This window comes from Prionailurus bengalensis, chromosome B4, assembly GCF_016509475.1.
Source record: "Prionailurus bengalensis isolate Pbe53 chromosome B4, Fcat_Pben_1.1_paternal_pri, whole genome shotgun sequence".
NCBI lineage: Eukaryota > Metazoa > Chordata > Mammalia > Carnivora > Felidae > Prionailurus > Prionailurus bengalensis.
In genome coordinates, this window is record NC_057358.1 from 78,742,657 (window position 1) to 78,749,926 (window position 7,270).

Consider the following 7,270-nt stretch of genomic DNA (forward strand, 5'->3'; position numbering starts at 1 on the left):
GATCTTAAGTGTGGAGTTCAATCAAATTTGACAAATTCATGCACTTTCATAATCCATACAATATCAAGATAGAGAACATTTCCATTATTCTAGGACATTCCCTTGTGTCCTTTTTCCTATAATCCCACTGTCCTGGGCAATCACTATTTTTGGATTTTTTTCCACCTTGGATTAATGTGTTTATTTTAGAACTTTATATAAATGGAACCAAACAGTATACACTTTAAAAATACATATATTTATTTGTTATTATTTTATATATTTATGTCATTTATATGTGTGCGTCTGGATTTTTTAATCAGCAAAATGTTTCTGAGATTCATCCACATTGTTGTGATAGTTCATTGCTAATTAATAGTTCATTCTTTTTTACTTCTGAGTGATGCGCCATTGTATGAATATACCACAGTTTCTTTAACCATTCTGACTGATAGGTTCCTAAAATATTTCCAGTTTATTACCATCTATAAAACAGTTAGCAACATACTCATGAGGCTTTGTGTGGACATATGTTTTCATTTTACATAAATAAATGGCTACAAATAGAATTGCTGCATCAAGAGGGAATGTACGGCCAGCCCAGCCAGGCACATCTCACATGTACCCTTCCCCTACCCCTTCCCCCCTGACATGGTAAATACATTTTAGTTTTCCAAAATGATTGTACCATTCTTAAAAATATACTGTAATTTTTAGAGGAGTTTTAGGTTCACAGCAAAATTGAGCAGAAAGTACAGAGTTCCCATATACTCCCTGAGCCCTCGCAGACTTAGCCTCCCTCACTATCAACATCCTTCACCAGAGGGGTACATTTGTTACAGCTGGTGAATCTATGCTGCTATAAACATTAAGTGCAGGTTTTTGTATGGACATAAGTTTTCAGCTCATTTGGGTAAATACTGAAGAGGGTGATTGTTGGATAATACGGTTAAGAGTGTGTTTAATTTTGTAAGAAACTGCCAAACTGTCTCCAACATGGCTGTATCATTTTGTATTCCCTTTAACAATGAATGGAATTCTTGTTGCTCCACATCCTCCTCAGCATTTGGTGTTGTCAGAGTTTTGAATTTCCACTATTCTAAAAGGTGCGTAGTGGTATCTCATTGTTTTAATTTGCATTTCCTTAATGACATATGGTAGGGGCATCTTTTCATATGCTTATTTACCATCTGTGTATCTTATTTACCATCTGTATCTAAGCTGTCTGTTAAGATCTTTGGTTTATTTTTTAATTGGCTTATTAGTTTTCTTATTGTTGGGTTTTAAGAGCTCTTTATATTTCAGACAACAGTCTTTTTTTTTATTGGATATGTCTTTTGCAAATATTTTCTCACAGTCTGTGGCTTGACTTCTCATTCTCTTGTCAGTGTTTTTAATTTTAATGAAGTCCAATTGATCAATTCTTTCTTTCATGAATCATGCCTTTGGTGTTGTATCTAAAAAGTCATTGCCAAGATTATCTAGATTTTCTCCTATTTTATCTTTTAGGGTTTTATAGTTTTGCATTTACATTTTAGTTTATGATGCGTTTTGAGTTAATTTTTGTGAAAAACATAAGGTCTAAATCTAGATTCACTTTTTGCTTATGGATGTCCAGTTGTTCCAGCACCATTTGTTGAAAAGACTGACTCTCCATTGTATATTGCCTTTGTTGCTTTGTCGAAGACCTGTTGACTTTATTTGTACAAGTATACTTCTGGGATCTTTGTTCTATTCTGTTGATCTATTTATCTATTCCTTCACCAATAACACATGGTCTTCATCACCATAGCTTTATAGTAAGTCTTAAAGTTGGATAGTGTCAGTCCTCCAACTTTGTTTTTCTCCTTCAATATTATGTTGACAATTCCAGTTCTTTTGCCTCTTCATGTAAACTTTAGAATCAGTTTGTCAATATCCAAAAATAACTTGTGATTTTGATTGAGATTTCATGGAATCTATAGATTAAGTTAGGAAGAACTGACACCTTGAAATTTTTGAGTCTTTCTATTCATGAACATGGAATGTCTCTTCATTTATTTAGTTTTTTGATTTTGTTCATTAGAAATGTGTAGTTTTCCTCATATAGATCTTGTATACATTTTGTTAGATTTATTCCTAAGTAGTTCAGTTTTGGAGGTGCTAATGTAAATGGAGTTTGGTTTTTCATTTCGAATTTCAGTTATTCATTGCATATCCTGCAATCTTTCTCTAATCACTTATTAATTCCAGGATTATTTTTTGTCAGTTCATTTGAATTTTCACATAAACAATTAAGTCTCCTGTGAACAAAGATAGTTTCATTTCTTCCTAGTCTATATACCTTTTATTTGCTTTTCTTGTCTTATTACATTAGCTAGGAACTCCAGTGCAATGTTGAAAAGGAACGGTGAGAAGGGACATCCTTGCCTTGTTCCTGATCTTAGTGGAAAAGCTTCTAGTTTCTCACCATTAACTGTGATGTTAGTTGTAGATTTTTTGTAGATGTTCTTTATCAAGTTGAGGAAGTTACCCTCTATTTCTAGCTTGCTGAGAGTTTTTAATCTTAAATGGTGGAGGATTCTGTCAAATGCTTTTTCTGCATCTACTGACATTATCATGTGATTTTCTTCTATAGTCTGTTGATGTGATGAATTACAGTCCTTGATTTTTGGATAATTATCCAGCCTTACATATCTAGAATAAGTCCCACTTGCTTATGGTCTATAATTCTTTTTGTTATAATCCAACTTGTTAATATTTTTCTGAGGATTTTTGAATCCATGTTTATGAGAGATATTGATTTATAGTTTTCCTATTTTGTAATGTCTTTGTCTGGTTTTGATATGAAGACAATGCTGACGTCATAGAATGAGTTAGGAAGTATTCTTTCTACTTCTTTCTACTGGAAGACACTGTGGAGAATTGGTATAATTTCTTCCTTAAATGTTTCATAGAATTCACTAGTGAACCAATCTGGGCCTGATGTTTTTATTTTGGAAGATTATGAATTGTTGATTCAGTTACTTTAATAGGTAGACGATTATTGACATTGTCTATTTCTTCTTATGTGAATTTTGGCAGGTTGTGTCTTTCAAGAAATTGGTCCATTTCATCTGGGTTATAAAATTTGTGGACATAGGGTTGTTCGTAGTATTCTTTTATTATCTTTTTAATCTCCATGGGATCCATAGTGATGTCCACTCATTCATTTCTGATATTAATAACTTGTGTCTTTTCTCTTTTTTTTCTCCTTAGTTAGGCTGGCTGGAGCATATTAATTTTATTGAACTTTTCAAATAATGAGATTTTGGTTTCATTGAGTTTTTTTTTCTATTAATTAGTTGCTTTTACTTCATTTATTTCTGCTATAGTTTTTATTATTTATTTTCTTCTGCTTGCTTTGAAATTAATTTGCTCTTCTTTTTCTACTTTCTAAAGGTAGAAGCTTAGATTATTGATTTTTAGATGGTTCTTCTTTTCTAATGTATGCATTCAGTTCTATAGATTTCTTTCTATGCACGGCTTTTGCAGCATCCCACAAATTTGGTAAGTTGTATTTTTATTTTCACTTAGTTCAAATTATTTTTAAAATTTCTCCTGATATTTCTTCTTTGACTTTTGTGTTATTTAGAAGTGCGTTGTTTAATTTCCTCATAATTGGGGATTTTTCAGTTATTTTTCTGTCATTCATTTCTGATTTACTTTCACTGTGGTTTGAAAGCATAGATTGTATGATTTCTATTCTTTCTATCCTGCCAATGTTTCATGTAAGCTTGAGAAGAATGTGTATTCTGCTGCTGTTGGATGAAGTATTTGATAGATGTCAATTATATCCAGATGAGTGATGGTGCTATTGAGTTCAATTATGTCCTTACTGATTTTCTGCCTACTAGATCTCTCAGTTAATAATAGAGGGTTGTTAAAGTCAACAACTACAATAGTAGAGTCATCTGTTTCTCTGTGTCATTTATCATTTTTGCTTCATGTATTTTGATGCTCTGTTGTTGGGCACATACACATTAAGGATTGTAATATCTTCTTGGGGAATTTATCCCTTTATCTCCTCTTCTCTCTGCCCCTCTCCCTGCTTGCATTCTCCCCCCCTCAAAATAAATAAACAAACATTTTAAATAAATAAATAAACAATCATTTTCTCTTTCACATATAGGACAATATAATACAGCTAAAATTGAGTTTTGTTTATGATCTGAATTAAGACTTATGATACATTTTTTTTTGCCATATAGAGAGTCAACTGACTTTGTAGTATTTGTTGTGCAAAACCACTCTTTCCTGATTGCACTGCAATGGCAACATTGTCATAAATCAAGTGAGTCCTTATGTGGTTTGTTTCTAGATTCCATATATTGTTCCACTGGTCCATTTTTCAGTCATTTTCACAACACTACACTCTTATTTAGTATATTTTTATAAAAGTCTCAATATCTGGAACTATAAGAACTTTGTCTTTTTCAAGTTTTTTTTTTTTTACTATTTTAGATTTTTTTCATTTCCATATAAATTTTAGAATAGGTTTATCAATTTCCCCAAAATACCAGCTGAAATTTGATTGAAATTGCTTTGTTTTTTGTTTGTTTGTTTTATTTAAATTCAAGTTAGTTAACATACAGTGTAGTCTTGGTTTCAGAAGTAGAACCCAGTGATTCATCTCTTACATACGAAACCCAGTGCTCATCCCCAAAAGTTCCCTCCTTAGTGCCCATCACCCATTTAACCCATCCCTCGACCCACCTTCCTTCCAGAAACCCTCAGTTTGTTCTCTGTATTTAAGAGTCTTCTATGGTTTGCCTCCCTCTCTGTTTTTATCTTATTTTCCTTTACATTCCGATTTGTTCATCTGTTGTGTTTCTCAAATTCCACATATGAGTGAAGTCATAAGATATCTGTCTTTCTCTGAATGACTTATTTCCCTTAGCATAATACCCTCTGGTTCTATCCATGTTGTTGCAAATGGCAAGATTTCGTTCTTTTTCATTGCTGAGTAATATTCCTTTGTGTACACACACACACACACATATATCTATATCTATCTATCTATCTATCTATCTATATATATATCTCACATCTTCTTTATCCATTCATCAGTTGATGGACATTTGTGCTCTTTCCATAATTTCACTATTGTTGATTTTGAATCCATAGTTAAATTAGGGTAAATTGACACATTTACAATAATGAGTTTTCCAATCCATGAATACTGTATATACCTTGCTTTATTAGTTTTTAGTCATTTTCAATAAGGTTTTGTAGTTTTCTGTGTATAAGTTTTGCATATCTTTATTCTTATGTAACAGATATTTTTGATGCTACTAAAAATGGGATCTTCTAAATTTTGTTTTCTAATTGTTTTTTGCTAATATATAGAAATACAATTGATTTTATATTAATTTTCTGGTAACCTTGATAAATTCACTAATTAATTCTAATAGCTTGAAGAATCTTTTGATTTTCTGCATACATAACCATGTAATATGCGAATAAGTGCAGTGTTGGTGTTAGTGTTGTTTTTGTTGTTGTTTTTCACTCCAATATTTAAGATGTTTATTTCCTTGTCTTGCCTTATTGCACTGGCTATGATCACTAGTATAATGTTGAATAATTGTGGTGATCATAGCTATCCTTGTCTCCTTCCTGGTGTCAATGAGAAAGTTTTGATCATTCAGTATTAAGTATAATATTTGCTGTCTGTTTTGTATATGTTCATGGGGCAAAGGAGACCATTTGATTTCTCTTTTTATTCTGTTAATGTTAATGTTGTACATTATATAATTGTGGTGGGTTTTTTTAATGTTGAGCCACCCTTACTATAATGACATTTGACAGCTTCTAAGCCCCCTATACATCCCTCTTCCCCTTTTCCCACATCTGAGAAAACTTATAAGAAAGAAGTCTTGATGTTCCTTCCCTTTTTTGTGACTAGTGGGAACTTCAAGCCATATGTGGGAATCCTCAGCCTGGCCTAATGCCTAGCCACCATAAAAGCCCTACTCCATCTCCATTCCTTGCTCTTTCAAGCCATATTTGAGCCAGTTTAGGAAGCCTTCCCTTCTGTCCCCCAGAAAGCCTTGTTATGTGAGTAATATATTTTCATGCCATCCTGGTGTGTATGTGTATTGTCATCAGTATCAATAGTTGAATCAAATTTTGAGTGGAGATCCATCCTGCCTCGGTAGGGTGGCTATAATAATTGGTACTGTGAGCAGGATGTCTAGATGATGACTGTTACCACTGAGGTCCTTCTTTTCTTGCTTTGTCTTGCAGTATAGCTCTGCCATCTACTTGTAATCATACAGTTTGAGCTATTGCATTTTATCTAGTGGTTCTTTGAGTTGTGTTGCTGCTTATTTTCAAACTTGCACTTTGAGCTGTATTGCTTTGTGTTACATCTACTGAGTTCTAGACATCTGTTATAGACTTAACTGACCTATGCAAAAGTTTCAATAATCATCATTTAAAGACAGGAGTATGGGACTGGGGATGACCTCCTTAAAATGGCATTAGGTCATGCACTCAGCTCAGACTTATCTGTGTGTCTCATATTGAATTGTGTTCTTAATTCTCCCATAAACAATGACTGACACTAACATTAAGGGAATGACTCTTACCCTGTGATCATTAGTGTGTGTCTCAAGCAGGTATTAGTCTCCATTCTGTGAAGTGCTCAAGGGAAAGATCAATATATGGTCCCATCAAGGACCTGTGCAATATATGGTCCCATCAGATGATCACCCATGTGGAGAAAGAACAGTTACTATATGGCATGCTGAGGCCAGACTCTGAAAGGCAGATGGTTTACTAGGACCCTGAAAAATGCCTTTGCTGCTGTTGCTGCTTCCCATGCCCTTATTGCCAAAAAAAAGTCCTCATCTTTAGGTCCATATAGGGGTACACACATATGTTATAGCTGTGACACAACTGTGATTCAACTATTTCCATGAGGGAATCCCCTCTGGAGGAAGAAATTTATAGACATGAGGAAGGTAGAGAAGAAATCCCTCTCCCCCAAGTACATCGAATAAGCACAGTGAAGAAAAAGAGAGAGAGAGAATGGGAGGGAGAAAGAAAAGGAAAGAGGAAAGGAGGGAGGGAAGGAAGGAAGGAAGGAAGGAAGGAAGGGAAGGAGGGAGGGAGGAAGGGAGGGAGAGAAGAAGAAGAAAAAGCAAAAGAAGTAGAAGATGAAAGAAAGAATGGAATGTAAGAAAGAAATCTGGAAACAGGGAAGAAACAAAGAACTGAAACACAATCTGATGCCATTGGAAATTCAAAACTTACTAAGAGAATTTATGCA